The following is a 14279-nucleotide window of genomic DNA, read 5'->3' on the forward strand; positions in this document are numbered from 1 at the left end:
ATGGAGAAGTCATCGCTTCAGTCATTTGGGTCAACTCGAGAGCTATGAAGTTTGGTGGGATTTTACCGCCCGCCCCCGCCCCCCCCCCCCCCCCCCCCCCTTTTTCCGACCCAGAATGCAACGCGACATCTCAGACTTCAGTTCCTCAGAAACGAGGTATGCTTGTGTAAACACCGTTTGCCTCAGTGAAAACTTTGAAATGTAATATATTTTCATCTAGAGCTCGAGATAGCGGCACGGGCCATACGGTTAAAGACATGGGGGGGGGGGGGGGGGCAAAGGGGGGGGGGGGGGGGGTGCGTCGCAGGATGCAGCAGCTTGACAGAAGAGCCCCAGTGAGGCCGCTGATTGGAGAGTCTCTCCACCGAGACCTCTCACGAACACTCCTGATAACCAAATGAACGTCTAAAATAAATAACCGGCTGACGCATGGCAGGCCCCCCGAAACAGAAGAGACAGCTGCTCATTAAAGACCCACCAGTCGTTGTAGCATGCAGGCTTTTTTTATTATAACCATATATTTCACTTTGAACGCATCTACAAAAATGCAACAACAAAAAAGATTCCACGAAGCCGTGCTAACGCCATGCTAACGCTAGTGAGCTAGCATGTGTACTGTTAAGCTTGATCTTATAGAGCAAATGTTTCAGTTGAATTCGTATTTTATATTTTGTATCTGGTGTTTGTCTGTTGCATATTTTCTACAGTTTGTGGAGTTCTTTTGTTGGTCAACAAACACAATGAATGTTCACCAGGTTAGCGTATATATATATATAACAAAAAGTACATATATATATATATATTGAAGCCAGTCTGATTTATCATTGTATTGATTACATTGGAATCACAGTGACTGTTTTGAGAATGGAGGTATAGGTTGATTTTCCAAGGACAGTTATACGTGTTATACCTTTAACTTCTACGGCACACGTAGAACGGCCACTGAAAACAACCCTTTGCATGTTTTAATGTTGTTGTTTTTTTGTACATATATTTTCTGCAGGCGTGCAGCTCTCGTTCGAAACTCTCACGTTTTTTTTTCCTGCCCAACGAGGGGACGGTTCGCGGCGCGACACACGCGCTCACTTTTCCCGGCGTACACGAGGTAAAAAAAATAAATAAAAATACGAGCTTTGTTTGTCTGACTGCTCGTTGTTGTTTTTTTTTGCCCTTTTTTAAAAAAAATGTGACTGCATTCCAAGATGTCAGCAAATTATTTTCTAACTGATGACCTACGAAAAATGTCAAAAAAAACAAGTTGTAGTAACGTGTATTTTTCTCCGTTTAAAAACATCCCCGTGTAGCATGAAGTCTTATTAAGTGAACCCGGTGACTGAAGCACAACAACAGAGCTGCTTCCTCATGCTCCCCCTGAACCAGGCGGGACCCTTTTGGCCGAGGCGACCAATTAATTATAGACTTGACTTTAACACTTCCTGTTTTTCCCTCTTTAATTAAGCCAATCTCCCCCCCCCCCCCCCCCCTCCTCACCACCCCACCCGCTGCCCTAAAGAGAGGAAATCCCCTCAAAAATAGTTCCCAATTTCAGCACGTTCAATTATTTTGTGCTCGGTGCCACAGATTGCATCGGTCGCGTTAATGTACGCAGCGACAATGTTTGATCGCCGGGGGGGAAATTATGTCTCTCGTTTCTTCCTGCTCCGCAAAAAAATAATAATGTGGGAATCGCGAGAAGCGTTTGTGCCCATGCGGTGGTGGCACGAGCCCCCCCCCCCCCCCCCCCGTGCACGGACTACTAACTCTACGTGCCCTCGGTCAGGCCCGTCCAGCATCAATCTCTGCCCGAGATGTTTATTATTACACTCATGCGGTCACTTATTCTGAGGAGGAGATGGAAGAAGTTTTAAAAAAAAGAAAGAAAAAAAAAAAAAAGATTTATGCCTCACGCCGTTACCCTTTTTTTCCTGTCCTCATTTGTGAAAACAGAATTCCAGTAAATTCCTGCAGTGTGAACACGAAGCGGTTTACGAGGTCAAGCTTTTCGCTTACATTGCACAATCGGGCCTGCAGCCTCACTGTGTACGGCGGCGGCGTTGTTGTTGCTGTTGTTGCTGTTGTTGTTGTTGTTGTTGTTGTTGCCACGCAAGTCGAGTGAAGGAGTCCCCGACCTTGACGACAGACACTCTCTCTCTCTCTCTCTCTCTCTCTCTCTCTCTCTCTCTCTCTCCCCTCTTTTTTTCTTCAGTTACACTGAATCCACAGCCCGGTGTTCAAGTCAACTCGAGTGTTATCGTGAGCGCTTCTTGAACACCTGCCAGGACCTTTTCAACTTTGAACCGGGACCTTCCAGAGGGTCCTCGCCCTCCGTGCTTTTCACTGGGAAACAGGAAAAAGGAGGAGAAAGTGAGGACGCACAGGGGTGGAGCCTTTTTTTTTAGCGAAGGGGTAATTCACGGGGAGTGTTTCTTTAGGAAAAAGTCTGGAGTTCGGCCTAATTTAAGAACGGCACAGCGGGATATGACACATTTTATTAGTCATATCGGGTGAATACCATCTATTGTTCTCTGCTGTGGTATCTTTATAGGTGTGTGCCATCAAAGAGCATTGCATACTATATATATGTGTATATCATATACCACTTTCACCCCATTACTGATACTTAATATGGGCCGTATATCAGTATTTTGTCTTGTATGCCTTTATTTTTGGAGGTGTACAGTGTGGTGTTGTGCCCTAATAAGTTAGGACCAGAACATCTAAACATCTAAAAGAAATTTGGACCGTGAATCTAGACATTTATGACATAAAAGACACATTTCCTTTCCTTTTTAAGGATAAACATGCTAAATATATTCTTTTTTTTTACCACGTGATGGCCTTGTCAAAGATGTGTGGCTATGCTATATCACATTGGTGTCAAACTGAGTATAAGCCCCCCAGGTGGGTAGTCTTTTTATAAAAAAATAAAATAAAAAAAGATATCACAGCTCAAACATGTTGGTTTCACATTGTTCCTCAAGTGGCTGAATTCCTGTCATTCTTCAGTCTGCAGCAAAAAAAAAAAAAAAAAAAAGGCCTCATTTGGCAAGATCAAGAGGATCCTCGGCCTCGAAGTCGAGAGTCGAATTACACTCGCGCCGCAATCGTCAAACTGGACGCTTCCCAGGTGTCGGTTGCAACAGCTGACACCTTCGCCAAAGAGCCCATTGTGCTTTCAACTTTGCATTATACCGTTCACGCCGTACACGTACCCCCCCCCCCCCCCCCCCCCCCCCCTCGCGGAGCGGCGTGTGACGATTCTGTCAAAGTATTGCGAAGCGACGTCTAAAAGCAGATAAAGAGGAGAAAAAATTGGGTGGATACTGGCGGGGGTATGACATCATCAAAGAGGAAACCCAAGCAGGCCTTCTAGCTGTCCCGCTGGAGGCCCCCCCTCAATAAACAGGCTGGTTATCACATCACTAACATTTATTTAACCCTTCTGCAGAAGGTGTTCTTGCAGAAGGGTGTTCATGGGAGGGAGCTGCTCCCGACTCTTTTTTTGGCTGACCTGTTACCAACCTTAACCGATACCCTAAACACACACACACACACACACACACACACACACACACACACACACACACAATGCTGTCTTCTCTAGGCCGTTACATGTTTTAGACTGCTCTCGAGACTATGCCCTCCCCCAGTCCCTTGAACTCCACTACTCTCCCACTCCATCCAGTCCTCCTAAGTCTTGGCTGCCTCTGTGAGACTGAGGACTGAAAACATGACTTCAGCAGAGAGAGAGAGAGAGAGAGAGAGAGAGAGAGAGAGAGAGAGGTTGCAGGGTCAAGAAAGGATGAGAGGATGAAAGGAACGAGGGGAATGCTCCTATCCCCGGATTCCTTTACGTCCGACTCTCTTTCTTTTTTGCCGGTGAGTCAGTTGAGCTCTTTCTCCCACACACATCTCCACGCCCCGAGAGCTGCCGGGGACTCGAGTGTTTTCTTAATTCATTACTTAAAGGAAAAGAAATGCAAGGCGCCGTATGAAAATAAATACGTCTCTCTCTCTCTCTCTCTCTTTGGATCCGACCATGTGTCAGAGCGCGATAGCTCCGAAAGGGGAAAAAACAAAGTCTGTTGTTCTAACCGGAGGAGGATGGAACTTTTTTTTCTTTTTTTTGCTGGCTCTGCAGAGCGTCTGTCACTCAAGCTCTCCGTCTCTCCGTCGCGCACAATCGGCCGGCGGCGTGCGCCCTTATCGCACGATTTAGACCTAAATACATTACTTTAAAGTGGCTCACACTCAGCGGTGGAACCACATTCACCGCGTGTCACTCTGGAAGTTAATGACCCGAGGCCGTGGCTTTTAGTTTTTTTTTTTTTCAGGCCTTTTTTTTCCACCATTTTGTCGCAGATCGAAATATCTGAACAACTATTGGGTGGATTGACAGTTTTAGCATAAACATTCATGGTACCCAAGAGGAGGTGATCCTAGCGACTCTCGGCATGCCTCTGCAACTATTTGAGAGATTGCCACGACAACTTAATGGTGGTCGACGTCGTGTCAACACGGCATCGTCCAACGTTGTGGTTTAATGTCTGCCAGACGGTAAACATGGCGCACGCGGTCACGCGAGCGTTAGCATTCGGCCTCGCGTGCAGCTAGCACGGCCGCAGCGTAGACCCTTACAGCGCCTCTTAGTACACACACTCTGCCCTTAGAGTACGTATGTGTGCATTCATTTGGGACACATTACTTCCCTCGTATCATTGCAACTTGAACTTTGACCCTTCTCGCTCACGTATCCCCGCAGCGCAGAGGATTTGTGGGTCGGGAATAGCCAGAAAAACACGCTGACTTTGCCAGCAGGATGCAGTAGGACATCCTGGTATTTTACCAATATTTGACACATGTAGTGTACATATGGGTTAGTCTTGTAGCGGGCAAATATTTAGGATATTTGCATATTTAAGGTGAGTTGAAAACTTTATTCTATTTAACAAATACTGTGTTTTTTTTTCTCAATTACTTGGTGAATATGGCACAACGAATGGCACTCATTCCTCAATGACCGTAGCATTTAAATACAAACCTGACAAAAAGGTATCAAGATAAGGACTCGGGCAATTATCTCTATTTCAGATCCAGCAGCACTTCTTCTTCACGGAGCGTTCTTCTTCAGGGTGAGGTCTGTGAAGCAGAACCTCACTCTGACCCTGATGCACACGCTCACACACACACACACACACACACGCACGCGCACGTGTACGTGCACACATTTACTGCACTGGCACAGTCTAGCACAATCCTTTGCTAGAACATCAATAGTTTGTTTATAATTAGCTCTGGCACCTCTCGACTACTTAGAGAGAGTGATTGTTTTTTGAAAATGGCCCCTGGGGTCCTGTTGACTGATTGGCCTGCAGTGGTTTGGGGGGGGACGGGGGGGGGAGAGGGAGGGGGGGGGGGGGGGGGGGGGGGGGGGGGCAGCAGAGGGTCTGTTGCTGCATTCCTCACAAGCCGCTCTGGACCCTCGACTGACAGCCACTCCGATAATATCCCAGTCAGATAGAGTCGCAGGGGCGGCGTGTCTGAGCCCTGTTCTGAATCACTCAATTAGAGGAGGAGGAGGAGGAGGAGGAGGAGGAGGGAGGAGGAGGAAGAGGAGGAGGAGGAAGAGAAGGAAGAAGAGGAAGAGAAGGAGGAAGAGAAGGAGGAGGAAGAGAAAGAGGAGGAGGAAGAGAAGTAGGAGGTAGAAGAGGAGGAGGAAGAGAAGGAGGGGGAGGAGGAAGAGGAGGACGAGGAGGAAGAGAAAGAGGAGGAGGAAAAGGAGGGAGGAGGAAGAGGAAGAGGAGGAGGAGGAGGAGGAGGAGGAGGGGGAAGAGGAGGAGGAAGAGGAGGAGGAGGAGGAAGAGGAGGAGGAGGGGGAGGAGGAGGAGGAGGAAGAGGAAGAGAAGGAGGAAGAGGAGGAGGAGGAAGATGAAGAGGAGAAGGAGGAGGAAGACAAGGAGGAGGAGGAGGAAGAGGAGGAGGAGGAGGAAGAGGAGGAGGAAGAGGAAGAGAAGGAGGAAGAGGAGGAAGAGAAGGAGGAGGAGGGAGGAGGAGGAGGAAGAGGAGAAGGAGGAGGAAGAGGAGGAGGAGGGAGGAGGAGGAGGAGTAGGAAGAGAAGGAGGAAGAGGAGGAGGAGGAAGAGAAGGAGGAGGAAGAGGAGGAAGAGGAGGAAGAGAAGGAGGAGAAAGGAGGAGGAAGAGGAAGAGAAAGAGGAGGAGGAAGACGAAGAAGACGAAGAGGAGGAATAGGAGGAGGAGGAAGAGGAGGAGGAGGAAGAAGAGGAGGAACAGGAGGGAGGAGGGGGAGGAGGAAGAGGAGGAGGAAGAGGAGGAGAAGGAGGAGGAGGGAGGAGGAGGAGGAGGAGGAAGATAAAGAGGAGGAGGAGGAGGAAGAGAAAGAGGAGGAAGAGAAGGAGGAGGAGGAGGAAGAGGAGGAGGAGGAAGACAAGGAGGAGGAGGAAGAGGAGGAGGAGGAAGAGGAAGAAGAGGAGGAGGAGAAATAGGAGGAAGAGGAGGAAGAGGAGGAAGAGAAGGAGGAGGAAGAAGAGGAAATATCTTTGTTCTCCCAAAAGACTCCAGAGTGGTACACAAACATGCGTGAGCTCAATGAACAGCGGCGGTGTTTATGGAAGAAGTGCTCACAGTGTGTGTGTGTGTGTGTGTGTGTGTGTGTGTGTGTGTGAACACAGTGTGTGTGTGTGTGTGTGTGTGTGTGTGTGTGTGTGGCGACTTCACCGTCGGTGTGAAAGAGGTGTGAGTGTGTGTTTGTTTATGGACCGTAACACCACATGGGTGCACAGCACCTGCTAAACACGTCTATCACCCTACGATCGATGCAACGAGACCTGAATGTGCGTCAGGAAACAATTAGTTTTAAATGCACAATAAATATACAAACCTACGGTTCACTTGCTAGCTTGTACTTTATCGGTAAACCGTGGATATGCTCCGTTGTCACGGAGACGTGACACACTGGGATCTCATTTGCGTTATTCGGATACATTTTAGTTCTAATTTGCGTCAAAGTGTCTCTCTCAAGACATCCTTCATGCGCCGTCAAATTATAAGAACATTTGGACGACGCCACATTTTATTCATCACATTCTAAATATTTCACTGGCTTCAACGTGAGCCAACCCCGTGATGGATACGTCTACTTTACTGCGTCGTGACACAGCGGCCGTCGGTTATTAGAAAGGGTTTGATTTCAGCTTCGAGATGGAGGAGGAGGGGAGGAGGAGGGGGCGGAGGGGGGGGGGGGGCTTTCATCTCCTCCTTCCACCTGCGCTCAGACCGGCCTGCGACTGACCCCTCACCTGCCGCCGACCCCTCACCTGCAGACACCCTCCCGCGGGCGTCCTTTGATGCGTCCCGGTGTTTGCTCCTATGTACAGTAGGGGTTAATCACACACCTTTGAGAGAGCGACGTGGAATTCCATACAATGGGGCCCCGTGTTGTCCGAGGGATTAGAGATTAAAGGGCAGCCGTGTGTGTGTGTGTGTGTGTGTGTGTGTGTGTGTGTGTGTGTGTGTGTGTGTGAGGTAAACAGTAGAGAACAATATTCTACCTGCTCAGTGGATGTTGATGTCAGCCCTCTTTCTCTTTCTACGGGAGAGTTTTTTTCACTGAGTGTGTTCTCTCCTCTTTTTCAACATTTTTACCCTATAAATGGATATAAAAGTCCATTTTAAAGTGTATTTTAAAGATATAAAAGTGTTACTTTACTGTCGGCGTTACAGCTGCAAACAATTGGCAAGATATACATGTTTAGGGGCCGGGCTTAAAGGTGTCAATGGTGGTAATTTCTTTAATAATGTTGAAACGGTGCATTTTAATCGACTACTTTATTCTAAATGTACTTTATTACTACTTTTATACTCTATAAATACTTTATTAACATCCTTTTACTCTTTTCATAGACCTATTTGATGTATATAAATATCGTGTCGTTATGGTTTAGGTGAGTTACCGTATAACAGCCTACATGCACTTTATTAAATCTGGACATGTTTGTAAAGATGTATATTTTAAATATTATCTCCTTGGAGTCTCAAACTTCATATCAAGGTGTCCCATTTCACACATCTCCATTGTGTCTTATGATTCTACTTATATACGGCGTATGTCAACTTTATTGTGAATAAACCGAACGGAACATTAATTATCTGACGTTTGAACGCAATCAAATATTTAAATCGCACAAAAAAAAAAAAAAAAGGTTTTATTGTATTAAATATTCTAAAAACAGACGCCGCGAGGTGCAAACGTTTTGCGTGTATTTTTTTGACACGTTTCAATGTCATCAACCATTTATGGAGATTCTTTCTATTTTTTTTAACATTTTTTTCTATCCAAATGAAACAAAGATGTTTCGCAGTGAAACCCGGGACGGCTCGGCCATAACCGCGAAAGATACGCCGCCACATCCGTCACGCTAATGTTTTTTTTTGTGCGACATCATTGATCTTCTAATCTGGGAAGTAACCCAACGTGTTTGTAATGTTCATTCCATCTTCCTTGCGCTGAAAGACGAGCTCCGAAGGAACAGAAAACACTCGGGAACGAGTGTCGTTTGAACGTTAATTGTAACGAGACGCTCCCTCCAGAACACGCTCATTCGCACGGCTAATTGAAAGTGAAGCGCGTGAGTTATGGTGTAATAACTTCTCATGCAAAGAGTCGTACATATGACAGCAGAAAACACCCCCCCCCCCCCCCCCCCCCCCCAAAAAAAAAAATATATCTGATATCTGCGACCGCGTGATGGATGGACGGCGGCTGCAGAGCCCCAAATATGGAGAGGATTCATGGCTGATGATCCATTTGGTGCCTTTACATTACAGCTGTAGTTTAAAATATATATATATATATATATTAATCATTGTGTTCGTACACCGGAAAACTGTACAGCTGCATGTCCTTTGAGATTAATCTCAAAACCACGTTGTCGGTTATTCCTAAAACATCTTATTTATTAGCTATCGGGGTGGAAAAAAAGGGCCTATTTCTTCAATATGCTACATAGTATGCTAATATGCTATCCAGGAATAGCTCCACACGCACAAGGCTTATATACATATATCTGTTATAAGCTATCTTACCATTTCAGAGTAAATGGAGATGCAATAAAGGATATTAGTAGTGTATTATATACATTTAAAAAGGCAAAAATCACCAAGATCCTATAAAGATGCAACCGAGTGTCTGTGCACACTCGTTACTATGCGTTTGATGAACATACGTTGAATTACAACATGTATAATACATAGTGCACAACACATGCAGGAGACAGTGATTCTGAAAGCATGACGAGCCCATGTTTTAAAAACAATACACAGCTTCTATGAATACATCATCTTGCTCATTCGTATCAGCACAAAATAGTCAAAGTTATACATTTTGGACATGTTTTATCATAAAAAAAATCATAAAAGTGTTTTTTATATGTGATGAAGCTTAGAGCTTATTTATTAAAAAGACAAACTCCCATTGGCCTTTTGTTGAGGGAACCATTGTGACGCTAACTCCCAGGTTGGCCTACATGTCATGCTATGCACTCTATGAGCATGCACACGCACACACACACACACACACACACACACACAACGCAACTAATTGATGTGATGCACACGCTGATTACACAAGTTAAGCAAGTGTCAAAAGTCAATTATGGATCTTTGCCCTGAATCAATAGCGAGTTGGAGGGGTTTGGAAAACATGGTCTATGATGTAAGACGTATATGATAACACAGTAAATTACCACACACACACACACACTGGTATGTCCATTTAAATCTCTTCATATTTCATTCAAGATAATCATAATAATCCCATTTTTTCCTCTGAAAAGGTTCAAGTAAAGCAACGATAACAAGTGAAGTACACACACTTTCACCTTCAGTACGTGTGATGACATCAGACCGTAAAAAGCATCTTCAGTCAAAACACCGGCCGGTGCACACAATGATTTTCAGGGGGAATCATGTTGTGTTTACATTGGCCCTCTCACGCGTTGCGCAACGCAACAGGAAATTCATATTGGGACAGCGGGGAGTGAGGACACACACACACACACACACACACACACACACACACACACACACACACACCATTATGTCTGCCGTCACATTATTCTTCTTTTAGACGCCGCGCAGCACACACCTGACGGGCGCCAATCACTCGTTCTCCTGGACAGGAAGTGGGTGTGAATGGGATTATTTATTTATTTTGTGTGTGAAAAATGAAACTTTTTGTACATTTGAGTCACAATTTAAAAACTTTGAATAAAACAAGCAACTGTAAAGTCTCATTCTTGGCTTAAAAAGCTCATTTCGACACTAAAAGTCTCGTCCGTTGGATGTCCTCCGTCAGCTGCAGGTGGACAGGTGCACCTCTGAGAAAAGAAAACTACACCTACACCTCCAGCTGGCTGGGGAGTTGTTGCGCAAGAATGAAATAAATTGTGTAATTGTGTAAAAAACATCTGTTTTATTTCGTAATAATCGTGATGATGCAGCGTTTTGCTCGTGTCACGTGGGAGCAAGAAGGGTTTCAACTGTAGTCCTCATTGAGCAAAATTATTATGTTTTGTATTACTTACTTTTAAATGTGCTGTGCTGTAGCTTTCGCATTGTGTGTATTGTGTGTCCTTCTATACAGTTGTATTGTGTCTCATCCTGTACCGTTTTTGCTATTGTTTTATGTTTTGTTACTGACATTTAGCTGTGGCTACAATCTGGTACAGTGCATCAAATGGTGACATTTATGTTTTAAACTGCACTTTTTAAATAAAGATAAGGAGGAGAAAAAAAATCTATTAAATCCATTTTTAAAATAGGTTGATTCACCTGTTACCGTCCACTGGAATCTACTTTATTCTAAATTGCGAGACTCTTAAGAGTTTGCCAAACAATAAAAATGGTCTTTGAAAGAAAATGACGTCTTCGGTTTCAAAGGAAATTTCTGATGATATTTCTGAGAAGCGGTTTTCTGTGAGAGTCCGGGGGCCGGTTCGCTGTTTGCTTCTTTGCACAACGCCTCCCTCCCTCCATCCATCCATCCATCCCTCCATCCATCCCTCCCTCCATCCCTCCCTTCTTCGTACTGGAACCTGATGACAAACCGGGTTTAACCTCCCCAGCTATGAGTAGCTCGGGTTGAGCTTCTTATTGCGCGCCGCGTGGAGGAGTCGCCCGTCTCCCGAGAGATGAATTCTAGTGTCTATGGTTATGATTCAGGACAGGAGGGCGTATGGATTTAGGTTTTCTTTTCCAGCGTGCAATCACCTTTAGTCACTGTAACAAGACGGTATGCAGAAATGTAAATAGAGTTGTTGTTTTTTGCATTATTATCAGTCGAATCCCAAAGTTTCAGAGCGTAAACATGAACACTTGAAGATGATTAATGGAGTTCATTAGACCTCGCCCCAATTAAGTGGATTTGCTGAACATTTTACACACTCAGCAGATAAGGAGCAACGTTAGCATTTGATATTCACTCAACTTTAAGCTTCGGATGAACTCCTGATGGAAATGTTTGGGGCTTTTTTAGCTGAGAAATGTGCTAGTTTAGCTAGCACAGTGGAACATTTCTCTGGTTGCACTTTAGCTAGTCGCTAAGTGTCTGCTAACTGAATAAAAAATAGGTTTATAGGCGCTTCTTCGCTGAAAGCATGATGGCGTAAAAGGTGAAAGTAAAGAAAAACGCTAATGTTGTGGGACGTCATTAAAACTGTGAGCCGAAAAATGCTCCATCCCTTTCCCGGAGTTGTCATATTGCTGTAATGCCAATTCATGCCACAAGGTGGTGATGCACAGAGAGTCGAGAGTTGTTTTTCTTATACCGCATATCAATTAGCGGACTCTTAAAAACTGATACCGCTGACGCTATTGCAGCATCTACCGTCGGCTCTTGAGGAGCCGCCATTGTTGTTGCTAGCCGGACACGACTCGTTACTCGAAGCCCCCGGACGAGGCGGACCTTCGTGCGATATGCGATATCAATCGTGCGATATCCGGCTGTCGTTGCGAGGTGAATGTCGTAAAAGTCTCTTGTTACTATCACTGCATTGAGTTGCCTCCATGGAATAGAAAACAATGGATATCTGAAAATACCGGAAGTATCGATTAAAATGAGGAAATATCAGGATTGTTAGTGAAGTCAAGGGATTTGTGTTGGGTATGCATGGGATGTGCAGAACCACCGGTCTGGGCCTTTAAAGTGTACTCGACATGATCTGTTTACAGAGATCTGGCCACTGGTTTTGCTGGCGAGATCTACCCGACGCTGGCCAGTGCACACTGGTTTAAATATAGTCTCAGAAGGAGATAAAAAAAAACAAGTGAAAGCTCAATTATCTCTACTTCAAAGCGGCCACGTTGTCAATGCTTCCCCGCGCCATTTCAAGTCGTGCCAGTTCTTTCATCTCGGCCCACATGGTCCTTTAGGGCCGGGCACTTAGATGGAGTCAGGAAGTCCTCGGTACCGCGTAGTATGTGGGATGTCTCCTAGGAAGAGTGTAGTGTAGTGTTCAGCCAGACCTTGTTTTCTGTACTTTATGATTTTAATGGTGTCCTTTGTGTCCTTTGCTAACTTTCTTTTTAGCGTCACGGACTCTCAATTCATGACTCAAGACAAGAAGGAATCCTGTTCTCTACCCCCCCCCCTCTCCCTAGGAAAACCTCTTCCTGCATAGAAACCCGATCCTTCTCTCATAGTCGCCACTTGGTGCCACCGGCTACACTTTCACGTGACAAATCGTGCACATTTCCAGCCCGAGGTGTTTCCTCCCAGAACCGTTTCACGGAAAAAAACAAAAGAAAAACCAAAAGTGCTGATGTGGCGCGAAGGACGGTGTGTTTTCATAAGTGGTTCGGCGTCTCTTGTCACACACACACCACTATCCATTATCTTTGCCGTGGGACAGGGGAAGTGGTCTCGCGGGCCTATTGTGTCCCCCGGTGGAGTTTTGACTATGTGTGTTTGTGGCACCTCGAACTGTGCATACAGGAGGTGTAGACCAGGACTGGAGTCTGGGATCCCAGAGGAAAGTCTTGGCTCCAGGGGGGCCTGTCCTCCGCTGGGGAAGACAGGAGTAGGATGGGAAGGGGCAGGGGGGGGGGGGGGCTAGCATGGAAGCAAATGAGCAAGAAGAGGTGCTAGGCCGGGCTCTTGCCCTCTCACTGACAGGATCTGGTCAATGTCCTGCCGCCAAGGGTCGCGGCCCAGCTTACGCACACAAACTTATCTCCAGTGCATCTGCCGGGCCGCCTGCGCAGTCAGGCTGTCTCCATCGCGGGGCCACGGACGTTTTTCCTGCCGGGGGTGAGAGGAGGATGGTGGGAGGATAGAGGGAGGAAAGGAGAAGGGGGGTGGAGAGAGAGAGAGAGAGAGAGAGAGAGAGAGGGAGCTTGCTTGAGCCAGGGAAGGACAGGAGGGAGTGGGGGCTCGATGTGAAACTGCCCCTGCAGAGCGCTGCCAAGTCGGCTGAGCTATATGGAAAACACAAGCTGCCTCCAGGGTAACGAGGACCACTTCTGATTTCCCTGCAAACAAAAATAGCTCCGATGTCTGGCTGCGACCTCTCTGGGTCTCTGGCCCTCGTCGCTCTCTCTTTGCGTTGTCAAAAGACAAAGGGGGGTTGGGGGAGTAAAAGAACACCGAAATGTAATAATTGAGCGTATTCATCAATCCTCCTCTCCTCCTCTCGGATGCAGATGACCTCTCGGCGACCAAATCGCGTGGTCCTCGATCGAGGTCCCTTCGGTGAGCCGTTTCATCATTTCAACAGCGCGAGATCCGATTCTCATGACCTAATGCGCCGCAGAATGCCTGAAATCCGCTGCTCGTGTTTTCTCTTCTTCTTCTTCTTCTTCTTCTTCTTCTTCTCTCTTCCCTCGACCCTTTCAGCAGCAACAGGGATCCGCAACCGACGTCGGTTTCAAGGTGGTGAGCTTGCAGTCGAATGTCAGTAAAATATAATTTTACTTTTGCCTATATTTGATAGTTTATAGAGTAGATGCAGACGGGGTGGGGGGCGGAAAAAGGGGTATGACATGTAACAAGGTAGAAACCAACCGGGGACGTTGCATGCAGGTCATGCACAGTTTTACATACCTTTTTTCATATTTATTGCTATATATAACACTGCACTTGTTAAAATAATTGCTGAGATCTGGTATTGCAAGTCTGTCGGTGTCAAGAAACAACAAATCAGACTTTAGGTATTCCAGAAACCAACAGTTTATCCAAACAAAGCTCGACAGCTTGAGCACACTCAA

This window comes from Cyclopterus lumpus, chromosome 17 (assembly GCF_009769545.1).
Source record: "Cyclopterus lumpus isolate fCycLum1 chromosome 17, fCycLum1.pri, whole genome shotgun sequence".
NCBI classification, from domain to species: Eukaryota; Metazoa; Chordata; class Actinopteri; order Perciformes; family Cyclopteridae; genus Cyclopterus; species Cyclopterus lumpus.